The 15464-nt window shown below is 39.0% G+C and overlaps 1 protein-coding gene across 2 annotated transcripts in view; it reads right to left on the bottom strand.

The window, feature by feature from the left end:
* The window catches only part of RGS22 (regulator of G protein signaling 22), a 108898-nt gene that overhangs the window by 47449 nt on the left and 45985 nt on the right, over positions 1 to 15464 (bottom strand). The gene's annotated exons all lie outside the window — the stretch shown is intronic.

Below are 15464 nucleotides of genomic sequence, written 5' to 3'. Positions count from 1 at the left end.
CGAGCCCCAAGTTGGGCTCTGTGCTCAGCAGAGGATTCTGCTTGTCCCTCTCCCTCCCCCGCTGGCCCCACCCACTCTCTTTTTTTCTAAAATAAACCAATTTTTAAAATCTTTTTTAAAAAAGAAAGTAAGTTGGGGGGGAAAAAAAGGCAATCGACATCAATTAATTCAAATACCCCCTGAAGGCAAAGTCATATACTGGAAAATACCAGTTCATACCAAAATATGCCAATTTCTAACAGTTTACCTAAATAGTGTTTAACTGACTTCCAATTTTTAAAAATATGGATATGGTAAAGTTCTTTTTAGTAGTTCAACTGCAGCAAGGCTGAACTACAAAAAGAGAGCAAACAAGCTCCTCTTTGAAACCTGACATTCTGAATAGCCCTTATTTAGAAAAGGGCAAAGCGAGCTTCGACGTCAATTTCCCTTCAGTCCATTAGTACATCAGAGGCGGTAAGAGTTTAGTGGGGAAAAGCTTGTAAACTCGTCCTCCTGAGAGAACATAAGGAGCAGCTACGAGTACGAAACACAAAGCATCATGAGAAATAAAACTGATGCTAGCGTATCTTGATATAATGTCTGGACCCAAAAAGCCCCACATGGCTTCACAGATAACCTCAAACACAGTAGAATATACACATCCGCTGTCCCAGGTCATCAACACCTAAACATATCGCTGTGCTTGAAGTAATGTAGGATCTTCTCAGCTGGGCTCAATAATTCCATCCTTGGTGTTTATATGAAACAATATGATGAAACTGTGTTCCAAACAGCTAGAGGCAAAGGGTCCCCAGAGGGGTTTGTAAGAGGACCATAAATGCCCTGATACAGGACACTTTCAGAAATTACAAAATATTTACTTCAACAAAAAGTGAGGTCTGTTTTCATAACCATTCACAGCTCTACCGGGCATAGAACATCATTATCTGAGTTCATATGAGACAGAAAAAGAAAATAATGAGCAAGTTTAGGCAATCCAGTATTGTTTTTTTCTGCAAAAAGAGGAAAAAATGATGGTTTTTAATGACCTCTCAAATCCCACTAGGAACTCAAAAACATTACTGAGGAGCTACGCCGAGAGGGAATAAATTGCAGATGGAGCTTTCCACAAATGGGTTTTCATGTGAAGGACTTTGGGGTTTTTCAATTAGGAATCTTCAAGATTCCTAGAGATTGCAACATCCTGATACTGAGAGGCAAACCACTGCAGAGATCAACACAAAATGGAGTTGCACACAAAAAGATAATGTGATGACAATCAATCTGAGAATTTCTGGCAATTACTCTGACTCTATTATAGAAGAACTCAGTGCAAAAGAGAACCTAAAGAAAAAAAAATGCCGGTAGGATAGATAAAAGAATGAGACAAACTTGAATCATTTTGGACAGAATGAAAATCAGAAGGGAAAACAGAACATGTTAAGAGCCAAAAAACAAACCACAAACTCAAGGGACAAAATATACCAGGCTTAAGAATAACTTGGAAAAAAAAAGAAGAAGAAGGAAAAAAAAATAACTTGGGCCATTGCTTCAGGTATTTTAAACATAACTGATTAATACAGAATGGAAGAAAGTAAACAATTACACACAAAAAAAGTTACTACTATGTAGTTCAAGGCCAACTAAGCAAAAAATAAGTGTTTCGGTAGTTTGGGGATTCATTTAAAAAAAAAAGCCTTTTAACTGACAAAAGCAAAATATGTGTTTAAACTAATGGAATCATTTCACCTCCAATAAAAATAATTTCTTTAAAGTCAGTGAACAAAGAATAATTCAATGAGAAAAGCATGACTATATTAACATTTTTTGGCTTAAGAAAAAAAACAACCCCCAAACCTGTGTCACAAGGAAGCTAATCCACACGAACAAAGCAAGAGCAACTGATCATGAAACCAGATCATTGAGGGATTACTTGACAATGAGAAAATCAACCGTCAGACAGGCTGGATGTTTGTCAGCCAGCCCATCCCCTTAGAAACAAAGCAAATGTAGAGGTTGCTTACAGTCAAGTCAGGGAAATTAACTATGGCCCCCATGAATGTTCTCTCTGTGGGATCTATTAGACTAATCAGGTGCTCACAGGAATGGACTGCTCAGCAGAGCGCTTTTAGTGCAAGGTCAAGGTCAGCCTCTGCAACACTTCACTTTCTGGATGCACTGTTGACTAATGCTTCCCCTTGACGGGAACATACTTTCTTCAAATGTCCCAGTACCTTCATGTTAAGTCTTGCAGGCCTGTGAAACCATTCTCTAGACAATAGCTCTGTTTTATTTACATACTGTTTTACACAATGATTTCACAGTTTCAGTTTCAGGAAGCAGCCTTATTTTTAAGTTCCTTGGGTAAGGTGAAAAGGGACAGGGAGACTTCACTGATGCTCCAAGGAAATCTCTTAAGAGCTCTTTTTTTTTTTAAAGATTTTATTTATATATTTGAGAGAGAGAGAGGGAGAGTGTGTGTGCACAAGTGATGAGGGGTAGAAGGAGGGAAAGAATCTGAAGCAGACTCTGCACTGCTTCACTGGCTCAGTCAGTTAAGTGCCCGACTCTTGTTTTTGGCTCAGTCCCACAACTGACTTCAAGATCATGACCTGAGCCAAAAACAAGAGTCGGGCACTTAACTGACTGAGCCACCCAGGAGCCCCAAGAGCTTTTTTTTTTTTCTTTTAAGAATTTATTTATTTATTTGACAGAGAGAGACAGAGAGATCACAAGTAGGCAAAGAGGCAAGCAGAGAGAGACGGGGAAGCAGGCTCCGTGCTGAGCAGAGAGCCCAATGCGGGGCTCTATCCCAGGACTCTGAGATCATGACCTGAGCCAAAGGCAGAGGCTTAACCCACTGAGCCACGCAGTCGCACCATCCAAGAGCTCTTCTTTAAAAGCAAACTTGGTGGGGGGTGCGCCTGGGGGGTGGTGCTTCCTCCTCTCTCTCTGCCTGCTTCCCTGCCTACTTGTGATCTCTGTCTGTCAAATAAATAAATAAAATCTTTTAAAAAATATAAAAAAATAAAAGCAAACTTGGGCTATGTACACAGCATGCCTAGAAAAAATCTTGACCATGGTTGAAGCTGGGTGATGATATATGTAGGCTCCTTATTTTTATTTTTTTTAATGTTTTTAAATAAAAACACTTGGCTGGCAGTCATATATAATCAATGACTATCTATAATTAGATTTATAATATGTTGCTAAGGATATAAATATGCTAATGAGTTCATTCAGTCATTTAATCAATATTATTAGAGCATCTTTTATATCCCAGCACCAGTTTTGAAGACACGAGGTAAAAAAAGCAGTCTTCTTAGAGCTTACAGTCCAGTGGGGGAAAATGTTAAGGGTGAAATTTGGTATTTTGGCATTTGGTGTCTATAAAGATATTACCCTGAAAGATTAAACAAGGTGATAAATAGACACACCTTTTTCTAGAGACAATAAGAAAGCAAAGACTTTACAAGTTAAGAGTCTGGAGTCCACATATTTGGGTCTAATCCCAAGCTCACTAATTGCTGAATGGATGGCCTTAAGAAAGTATTCGATTCCTGGGGCGCCTGGGTGGCTCAGTGGGTTAAGCCGCTGCCTTCGGCTCGGGTCATGATCTCAGGGTCCTGGGATCGAGTCCCACATCGGGCTCTCTGCTCGGCAGGAAGCCTGCTTCCCTCTCTCTCTCTCTGCCTTCCTCTCCGTCTACTTGTGATCTCTCTCTGTCAAATAAATAAATAAAATCTTTAAAAAAAAAAAAAAAAGAGGGGCGCCTGGGTGGCTCAGTGGGTTAAGCCTCTGCCTTCAGCTCAGGTCATGATCCCAGTGTCCTGGGATCGAGCCCCGCATCGGGCTCTCTGCTCCGCAGGGAGCCTGCCTCCACCTCTCTCTCTGCCTGCCTCTCTGCCTACTTGTGATCTCTGTCTGTCAAATAAATAAATAAAATCTTAAAAAAAAAAAAAAGAAAGTATTCAATTCCTACAAATGCCAGTTTACTCATCTGTAAAATGGGGAAAATACCAACATCGGCTTGTTCGGATGGGAAGAATTAAATAAAACTACCCTTCTAAAGTGACCACCAGAGAAACCAATAGATAGTATACATTAAATAAATGTCAGGTAGGATGCTAATGATGATTTAGAGAACTTCATATGGTGACTTTTCCAGAAACAAGAAGATTAAAAGTGGGTCTTTGGAGATCCTTTTTTGGTTCCTAATCCTATAATATTCAAAATCTGAACACTGAATGTAGATAGTTGGTATAAACATCACGAACAGGAGAAATGCATGAATAACCATACACCAGAAAGCGAGCTGTTATATGTGTTCTTCCTGAATTCACTAGCAAGCATGATAAAATGGGATGTAAGATGAGAACCCTGCTGATTCTGTGCTCAGTGATTCATAGTGCTCACGATTCCAAGCCTGGCTGCTACTTGGGACACCATCTCTCTGGTAACAAAAATAAGCAATGTAATAAAGCCTGAATAATAAGTGCCCAGCACTCAAGAAGCAGCCTAATTATAAAGACACTGCAACCTACCATAAAGCTATGAAGAGGTACAGGATTTTCCACATTTAATCACCATCCCAACCTCACCCCTCATCCATGCCCATTCATCTTTCAGGAAACACAGCGTGATTCTTAAGGCTGTTGCTGTATAAAGAAATAATGAGCTCTGTTAGTGCACCTGAAAATACACCATCAGCCTAGACAGAGAGCACTTAGCTCATAGCACTTTAATGAAAATGTCAGGACCACCCTGAAGTATTTAAATCCTGTAAATGCCAAGGAAGGAGAAGAGCTAAACAATTAAGGTCATGGATGACAGCAAGCAATGAAAAAAAAAAAAAAAAAAACTAAGCTGATTATCAGAAAAAAAATTTGACACTGCTCCTCTTGTGCTATAAGTTTTTTTCAAAGGAATTTATGGTAACACCCAAGGATTTAGTTACCTAAAATTAGCTCAAACTGGGTCGAGAAACATTGTGAGGACAATGCAGAATTTATGGGGGAAAGAGCTACAATGTCTCCTCTTTCTCAATCTCCCTAGTGTTTTCTGGAAAAGTGGGCAGAAGAGGAGTACCTTCTTGAACCTTGACAGAACTTGAGCGGCAACACCTGTATGTGCTTTGTTCCCCAATGTGCTCCCATCATCGATCAGAGCCTGGTATATATGTTGTTTGATAGATGTTTGTGAAAATGTCAGTATAAAAGTTTTCAAGCTAGGGAAAATGTGCTTGTAACTGATGATCTAACAGCTATCCTGCTTACATTGATTTTTTGCTTCCACACTAATAGGAGTAACAGCAAAGAAGTCAAACACAGACACACCTGTAGGTAGGTAGGTAGGATTATGCTGCCCAATTTGGTGTGAACTTCATTTGGCTCCACACTATTTCTAAGATCACCTAATGTGAAACTAGAGTGATTTGGGCACAGAGAGAATGAGATGGATAGCAATAAATAATTGCTGAATGAATATATTGATGAATTCTGCATTACTATCACATCATAAACCTATGGCTTCCCTAAAAATACTAATGCATAATACAGGTCTTGATGACATTTACTGACTCAGCTTTTGTGTTTTCTTTCTGGTGAAATTTTGTAAACCCAAGGGTAAGCCAATGACAGTACTACAGACTAGGTAGATAGGAGTAGTCACTTAGACTGACTTATTTGCTATGGGATTTGCATCAAGTGATTTCTTTGTAGGAAGGTACACACATAGGAGCAACAGTCTCTCACAAAAGCATTAGACTGGAATATTTCCAAGCTATCAAATTACTGAGGGATATGTAAGGAGAGAGACTTCCAAATGTCAAGATTTCATCTAGTTATGGTAAAAGATACTGCAAAGATTTGAGATTTAGTCTAAAGTTGTTGATCCAAATAAAACATGACATTATAATTTTTTGTTTGAAGTGTTGTCACCCAAAAGAGATTTATTTTGTATTGTTTCACAGGGTGAGAATAAGACCAAAGCATGAAAGGTTTGGGCTCAAAAGTGAGAAAAAAAGGAAACCGTTCTCTTCCTCCTATGGGTATTTGAGAAGAAGCCAATGATTATCTTTTAAGAAAACAATAACCAAAAACACTAATTCAAAAAGATATACTCACCCCCATGTTAACTGCAGCATTACTTACAATTGCCAAGATATGGAAGCAACTTAAATGTTCATTGGTATATGAATGGATAAAGAAGATGTTGGGGGGTGGGTGTGTGTATTACTCAGCCACAAAAAGAATGAGAACTTCCTCTTACAACAAAATGGGTGGAGTTAGAGGGAATTATGCTAAGTAAAATAAGTCACACAGATAAAGAGAACTCCCATATGATTTCCTTCGTATGTGGAATCTAAAAAACAAATGATCGAACAAACACACTCTTAAATACAGAGAACAAACTGGTGGTTGCCAGTGGGGAGGGGGATGGGTGAAATAGATTAAAAAAAAAAAAAAAAGGTTAAGAGCTACAAACTTCCAGTTATAAAGAAGTCACAGAGAGGGACAATATAACACAGGAAGTATAGTCAATAATATTGTAATAACTTTGTAGGGTGACTGTACTTATCATGGCGAGTACTGAGTAATGTATAGAATTGTCAAATCACTATGTTGTATACCTGAAACCAATAAAACAATGTATGTAAATTATACCTCAATAACTTAAAAAAATGGGGAAAAAATAACCACCTGTTACCTGCTGGTGAAGAAAGAACTGATTTCCAGTTAAGACCTTAATCTGAACTTAAAACTGAACCCCAGTTAAGATGCTATTAATTTGGTTTTATTTTAAATATAATTGAAGTACTTCAGTACTTATTTCTCTCCCCCATTAGAAAGTGAGCTCTTTAAGCCAAGACCTTTTTTTTAGTATTTATTTATTTATTGAAGATTTTATTTATTTATTTGACAGAAAGAGACAGAGAGAGAGGGAACACAAGCAGAGGGAGTGGGAGAGGGAGAAGCAGGCTCCCTGCTGTGCCACCCAGGATCCCCTAAGCCAAGAACTTTGTCCCAGTCATGTCCTTATTCATAGAATATTGCTTGGCACATAGCAGCTCTTAGTGACTATTATTTAGTAAGTAGCAATATTGTAAAAGATATTCTTTAAAGGTTGTGATTCTATGAAGTGTATTTTGAAAACTCAGTAAGTTCTAGTATTGATTGAATGAATAGCTATGAATTTAGGAGTTGCTGCTCTTCCATCCTGTTTGCTTTCAGAGCTCCATGTTCCTCTGTTCCTTCCCCATTATCTGGTTAATGGAGAGAACCTTAATATGGACTCTAATAATATTTATCTATTCCATAGAGCGCTCTACAGTATACAGGCAAAACCTCTCTTACTGCACTTCACTTAACTGTGCTTTGTGGATACTGCATTTTCTTTACAAACTGCAGGTCTGTGGCGATCCAGCATGGAGCAAGTCTATTGGGACCATTTCTCCAACAGCAGTTACTCGCTTTGTGCCTCTGTGTCATGTTTTGGTAATTCTCAAAATATTTCCAACTTTTTCATTATTATTATATTTGTTACGGTGATCTCTGATCAGAGACCCTTGATGATATTGTAATTATTTCGGAGTGATAGACCATGCCCACATAACATAGCAAACTTAATCAATAAATGTTGTGTGTGTTCTGACGGCCCCACCACCCAGCCATTACCCTGTCTCTCTCCCTGTTCTTAGGCCTCACTATTCCCTGAGACACACAATTAGAATTAGGTCAGTTAATAACCCTACAATGGCCTCTAAGTGTTAACTAAAAGGAAGAGTCAATCAATGCAGCAAACTTCATTGTTGTTTTAAGAAATTGCCAAAGCTACCCCAACCTTCAGCAACTTCTACTCTGATCAATCAGCAGCCATCAACGTCAAAGCAAGACCCTCACCAGCAAAAAGATTATGACTTGCTGAAAGCTCAGATGATGGTTAGCATTTGTTCGCAATAAAGCATTTTTAATTAAGGCATATACATTTTTTTTAGACATAAGACTATTACATACTTAATAGACCACAGTGTAATGTAAACATAACTTGTATATGCACTGGGAAACGAAAAAAATTCACTGGTCTCACTTTATTTAATTTTATTTTTTTAGAGAGAGAGAGAGAAAGAGAGCGTGCAAGTGCAAGAGGGAGAGGGAGATAGAATCTTAAGCAGGCTCTACACCTAGCACAAAGTCCCAGTGCGGGGTTTGATCTCATGACCCTGAGATCATGTTCTAAACCAAAATCAAGTGTCGGCCAGTTAACCCGACTGAACCACCAGACACCCCTCATTCGACTCACTTTATTGTGATATTTGCTTTACTGCTGTGGTCTGGACCAAACCTACCATATCTCCAGGTATGTCTGTATTACTACAAGATATTCCCACCTACATTGTCTTACGTAATCCTTACAGAAGTCTTGTGAAGTAGGCACGAGAACTTTGGTAGGGTAAAGGAGGCAAAGTGCAGCATTGAAATCAGTTCTGCATCTCACGTTTGAGCTTAATTTTGTTTCTAGCTATGAAACTTCAGCAAGGTTAACATTTCAGAGATGCAGTTTCTTTTTATCTATAAAAAAAATAGGATAAAAATACCTGTATGATGACTGTGGGTATTAAATTGGAAAATATGTGACTGCTTCCTTTTTGGGTATACTGACAGGCTAGATTAGTTGAAAATCCTTCCTCTATAAAATACCTAAAATACTGGATAAAGTATAACAAATATTCTTCTAAACATGTGGCTGGATAGGAAGGAATACCAGCACACGGGCCAAAATTAAGGAATATACTAAAAATCAGGATGGTAAGCATGAGCTGCCTAAGGGAGGACCATGGGGCAAAGCAAGAACGTGGATTATAAGAGTCACCGGGTACAGGAGACAAGGCCTTGGATCCTCACTAGGGTGGAAAAGTTATACTAAGAGCCATATATACCACAAGGTCTTTGAAAGGTCATACACAATGTGAAATGCAGAATGGAAAAAAAAAATGCATGCATGGGTATATCTCTATGTCTGTCTCTATCTCTGTCACTACTTACATCTACACTGACCAAACCTAGAAAACAAAATGGAAGCTTGCTTGCCCTGGCCTAGACTCCATGCAAGAGAATAAAAGAATAACTCCTGAGGATCTGTTATCGTAAATTTACAATCTCGTGAGTTTGTTTTTCAAGATTATACTTGGCAAATAAGGAAACTTCATGGTGAGAAATCAGCAAGAAAAATGTGCCTAGGATAAGCACCATAGGTAAAAACCTCACTAAAGAGCTCATAATTCAGACTTCCAGTACCTACAAGAAGGAATCCAACATGTTCACAGAAGTAATAAATAGCAAAATTAGTTCTTCCAAGAACTACAAATCATAGAATTATTGGATGCTTAGCATCAGACTCCTCAGTGTCTCCTAGTGCTCGTGCCCTTTTGTAATTCTCTCCCCGTATGGGCCTATAATGCAGGGCTCGCTTCTGAGCAACAGAACACAGTCATAGTGATGAGATATATGTGATTATGTGTATCTGGTTATGTTACACACAACAGTAATGCCTGTCTTGCTAAGAAACTCCTTTCCTTGCTGGTTTTGGAGAAGCAAGCTACCCTGCTGTGATTTGCCACCATAGAGAGGGCCACACTATATGGCACAGAGCTGCATAGCCTCTAGCTGACAGCCAGGGAGAAACAGAGTTCTCCTCAGGCCAGTGGCTGCAAGGACCCAGATGCTGCTGATAACCATGAAGCAGATCCTGCCCCCGTGGGGCTCCAGATAAGAAAGCATCCCTGACCAACTTCTTGATTTACAGCCTTGCAGAAGATCCAGCAAAGCTGTGCCCAGATTCCTTACCTATATAAACTGTGAGATAACACATGCATATCATTTTAAGCCACAAACTTACAGTAATACTCTCATGCAGGAATAGATAACTAACACAGCTACAGACTCTATGTTTAAAATGCTTAAAGACATAAAGGAAGAAATTAAAAACTTGAAAAAAAAGACGAAAACATCAAGAAGACTTGAAAAACACAAGCAGAACATCTCATAATAAAAAAAAATTCTTAAAATAATTGAACTCAATGGATGGGTTAAATAGCTGCTGAAAAGCTATAAAAAGACAGAAAAATGGACACTGGGGAGGCTCAGTCAGTAAAGCGTCTGCCTTCGGCTCAGGTCATGATCCCAGAGTCCTCAGATGGAACCCACATTGGGCTTCCTGATCAGTGGGGAGTCTGTTTCTCCCTCTGCCCCTTACCTCACTTGTGCTCTCTTTCTCTCTCAAATAATTTTTTTAAAAAAGAAAAACTCAAAAGAGAGATTAAGAGAGATAGAGGATTGACAGTCTTGACCAGACAGGGAATCCCGAATGTAGCGAACACAGAAAAGAGAAGTAGAAAGACTGAAAGAAATAACAGCTAAGGACTTTCCAGAATTGATGCAAGACATGATTCTTCAGATTATAGAAGCCACTTAGACCTAAGAAAGATAATCATGGTAAACACACTGACATGAAATATGGAACACTGAAGTCTAAGAGAAGAATAAAAATCAAATGAGGAGAAAAAGCAAAGGAGCAACAGGAGACTCTTCAAAAAGAGCAACAGAAACCCTAAGACCATAGAGTAGTATCTTCTTTTTCTTTTTTTTTTTTAAGATTTTATTTATTTATTTGACAGACAGAGATCACAAGCAGGGACAGAGGCAGGCAGAGAGAGAGGGGGAGGCAGGCTTCCTGCAAGCAGGGAGCCCGAGGCAGGGCTCGATCCCAGGACCCTGGGATCATGACCTGAGCTGAAGGCAGAGGCTTTAACCCACTGAGCCACCCAGGTGCCCCTAGAGTAGTATCTTCTAAGTGCTGAGAGAAAATCGTCAACCTAGAATTCTATATTCAGCTACATGACCGATGAGAGAATTAAACATTTGCAGACAAATAAAACCTGATTTTTACCACTAGTAAATCTTAATGGAAAACTTACTAAAAGATATCCTTCAGAAATGAAGCCCAAAGGAAGGAGTATGATGCAAAGGGCAATGGTAAGCATGAAATCAATGTGTAAATAAATCTACACCACCATCAAAGGTATCAAAACAAAAGTGATGAAGGGCACCTGGGTGGGTCAGTCATTAGGCATCTACCTTAGGCTCAGGTCATGATCCCAGGGTCCTGGGATTGAGCCCAACTTCGGGCCCCCTGCTCAGCGGGAAACCTACTTCTCTCTCTTCCACTCCCCCTGCTTGTATTCCCTCTCTCACTGTCTCTCTCTGTCAAAGAAATAAATAAAATCTTAAAAAAAAAAAGTGATGATAGCTACTTGGTAGGTATAAAATTAATTAAATTTAATTAAATTTAATTAATTAAATTAAAAAATTTAAATGCCATATAAAAATGATACGTAAAATGGGCAAGGTGTGGTGGAATTAAAGTGTTCTAAGATCCTTAAATTATTTGAAAGGATAAAGATAATGATTAATTGTAGACTTTGTTAACTTTGGTATGCATGTTAAAACTATAAAGGTGAAAACAGAAATAAGGAAATAAAATGTGAAGCATTATTACCACCCACATTTTATAAGACATGAAACTGAGGCTTACTAAACTGACTGACTTGACTAAGTTTACCCAACTAACAACTACCATAATAATAAGAGCATGTGATGTAAATTCATTTCTTTCAACTCCAAGTCTGTGATTTTTTAATTCCTTCTATGTCATATACCCTCTGATCTAGGTGATACACATTCCTTTGAATAAGCCTAAAAATCTCAAAGATATTGCAAGAATATCTTTATATTGAATAGCACTTTTTAGTAAAAATAAGCAAATCCTCTTATTCCTCATTTCCATTTCTTTCTTACCTACCCTCTCCACTCATTAATTCCTACATCCTCCAAATAATTTTTCTCCTGGGCTCTAATGTTTACTGTTTTTTTTCCTCTCTTCCTCTTTCCCACTTAAATATGCATGTGATTAATAAGTGTCTGTACACATGTGTAAACATGTGCAATATTTATGATCATACTTGTTTTCTATTTTCAAAAAAATTCTCAACATATATGCTGTAGAGAGTGGTAAATTCTAAATGCATAGTTTTTGCTGGAATGCATTTTGTTTGAAAGATTTCTACAAAAATGGAAGATGTCATAAAAGTGCTACCCAGATCTGCTTCATTTTACTGCAGTGCTCTATCATTGAAGGGAGTGTGTAGTATCAAAAATAAAGCAGTAAGGGGCGCCTGGGTGGCTCAGTGGGTTAAAGCCTCTGCCTTCGGCTCAGGCCATGATCTCAAGGTCCTGGGATTGAGCCCCGCATGGGGCTCTTTGCTCTCCGGAGAGCCTGCTTCCTCCTCTCTCTCTGCCTGCCTCTCTGCCTACTTGTGATCTCTGTCTGTCAAATAAATTAAAAAAAAAAAAAAAAAAGGCAGTAGGACTATCTGTGGGAACAATCTAGGTTCCAAATCTTAGCAGTGGTTCATGTTCCCCTGGCAAACCCTTGTTAGAGTCAAAGACTTTACCTCTGCACTACAATAAGTGATTCCTTTTCTCCTTGCCAAGACCATTTCCATTGGCTTCTAACTGAAATATTCTATCTTGAAACCATGCAGTAAAATCTTCAGTATGTACCCAAGATTTCAGTTCAAACTGATTCCCCGTCTAGTCTGCCTACAGATACTTCTGCAATATTTTATGAGTCAATAAAACTTCAAGGTATGTAATTTGCTTACTATGATACAGGAAAAACATGTAAGTCTCTTGGAACCAACTCTCAGTCTCCCACCATATAACATGTCAGATGTGTAAAAACAATATAAAATCAAGTTGACAGTGACTTTAACATAGTGCTACCTGATTACATTCTGCATTCACATTATTGATCCAAATATCTGTACTGTAAATATACTCTTGAAGAAGGCCATATGCCATTTCTGTTATAAAGAAATGATTGAGAAACAAGACAGAGGATCATAGGGGAAGGGAGGAAAAATGAAACAAGATGAAACCAGAGAGGGAGACAAACCATAAGAGACTCTTAATCTCAGGAAACAAACTGAGGGTGCTGGAGGGGACGGGGGTGAGAGTGATGAGGTGGCTGAGTGATGGATATTGGGGAGGGTATGTGCTATGGTGAATGCTAAGAATTATGTAAGACTGATGAATCACAGACCTGTATCCCTGAAACAACTAATATATTATAGGTTAATAAAGAGAAAAGAAATGAATGCTATTTCGTACTGTGAAACAAATCTACAGGATTATGGTATTAGAGGTAATTCTTATATCTAGAGGCACAGAAATCTTGGGTAATTAAAACCTAAACCAATCTAGACAACTTGCTCCATTAACCAAAAAATAAAGTAACCATAGAAGTAAAAAGCAAACAAGCCAAAAAAGAAAAAAAATCACATGACTTGCTCCTTCAGTTTCCCTCTATTCACCTGAAGGCAACTTTCTCCATTGTTTCCCTCCTTCCACCTGCTGTGACTCCCCAAAAGATAACCTAGAGAAGAATAAGTGAATTCATAGGGTACTTATATTTCTCTGTCTGGCTTATCTCACTTAGCATAACACCCTCTAGGGTTGGTTCTTATAGGTGGAATCTAAAAAACAAAATGAACAAACGACAAGAAAACAGATTCTTAAATACAAAAACAAATTGGTAGTTACAGAGGGGAGGGGAATGGGAGATGAATAAAATAGATAAAGGCAATTAAGACATACAAACTTCCAGTTATAAGATAAGTCATGGAGAGGAAAAGCATAGCATAGGTAATAGAGTCAGTAATGTAATTATGTTGTTTGGTGACAGATGTGACTATACTTGAAATAATGAGCACTGAGTAATTTACAAAATTGTTGAATCACTATGTTGTACACCTGAAATGAACCTAACGTGGTATGCTAATTATACTTCTATTTTTAAAAAAATGTCTAGAAGGTAATCTAGAGGAGGATAAAAAGCTTACAGACCTTGATCATCCCCAAGCAGAATAATCCGTCTCAGAATAAACAAAATCTGCCTGTATCCTGTTTCACAATACCTCTACAGCACGTAGAATAAGATCTTTACTGAGAACTAGTAAGTCTACCAAACTTAAATAGAATTTCCACTTTTACAAGTGCATGGAAATATGGTGACTACAACAACAACAGAGAACTCACTTGACAGAGCAGCTGACGATGTTCGGAGGAGTGGGCTTTGCAATAGTGAAAACATAATAAATAACAGGTGGTACTTTTCCAGACAGGAGCAATATGTCAGGGGGAGGAGGAGCGGTAGAGACCCACGGGTCAAGGATGAACAAGCAAAAGAGCCCCATGTGTGGTCTCAAAAAATGGTACTGGCAAATTAGGGCTAAAACTTCATGACCGCATTGAGCCAGATCTGGGCTGGGTAGCTGCTGAAGCCCTTGTTCTCATAGTAAAAGTACAAAGCTCTGTCAGCTGATTTACAACACCAGAGTCTGGGTGGTGGAAGTAACAACAAACATCCAGCAGCAGCACTCCCTGAGAGCCTGAATAAGAGCGTAAGGTAAAACACCATAGGACAAAACTATCTGCATCATCTGGGGAGAGGGTCTCCTGAATGGAGTTATTCCAACTAGAGCCACTTACGTGGTCAACAGATACAGAAGAAGTTGTTAGCGGTTTCCTAGGCTTGAAGACTTCTCTCCATAAGAGATCATAAAATCCTGGGGCCCCAGAGTGGCTCAGTCAGTAAAGTGTCTGCCCTGGGATCAGGTCATGATCTCAGGGTCCTGGGATTGAGCTCCACGTTGGGCTCCCTGCTCAGCAAGAAGTCTGCTTTGTCTCTCCTTCTGCCCACCACCCTGCTCATGTTCTCTTTCTCTCTCTCTCTCTCTCTCAAGTAAATAAATAAAATCTTTGGGGGGGGGAGATAATTAAGATCCTAAGAACAAAAAAACTGAAAAGATTAAGTCAGCTTGAGTCATAATTCTATTCTTTTTCCTTCTCCCCCCTCAAAAGAGGCCACTGACTCTGTCTCCCTTTGCAGAGAATCCTCCTCTGTTCTGCTTCAGGGTGGTCTTGAGATGTTCTTTCCTCCACCTCTCGGTCTCTGTCTTACATGGTGTGTAGTACAGAAGCACAGGGGATGACATGGAGCCTACACCCCACAGTCAACATTCCTTCCCCCCCTCGAGGTCACCAGGCTGAGGATGTCCAACAGCTGATTCCCACAGTAAGCTCAGAGAATAGCTCTGGTCCATGCCTCTGCTCCCCGTCACTTCAGTGACTCATGGCAAGTCCTCTCTCAGGGTCCTCTTTTAAAAAATCACTCACAGCCAAACCAAAAAGACATAAATTACAAAAAATATGGGATGTCCTTTATTGGCAGAACAAGTAATTGTCAGCAAAGAGAAAATAAAGCGAGCCAAATAAAACAAATAAAATGGAAACCCACAAATCAGATTATAAAATAATATTCTACTGACATTTAACGAAGCAATCCCATGACAACAATTTAAC

This window comes from Lutra lutra, chromosome 4, assembly GCF_902655055.1.
Source record: "Lutra lutra chromosome 4, mLutLut1.2, whole genome shotgun sequence".
Classification (NCBI taxonomy): Eukaryota; Metazoa; Chordata; class Mammalia; order Carnivora; family Mustelidae; genus Lutra; species Lutra lutra.
The sequence above is the reverse complement of the archived record's forward strand: the minus strand, read 5'-3'. Positions and strand labels throughout refer to the sequence as shown.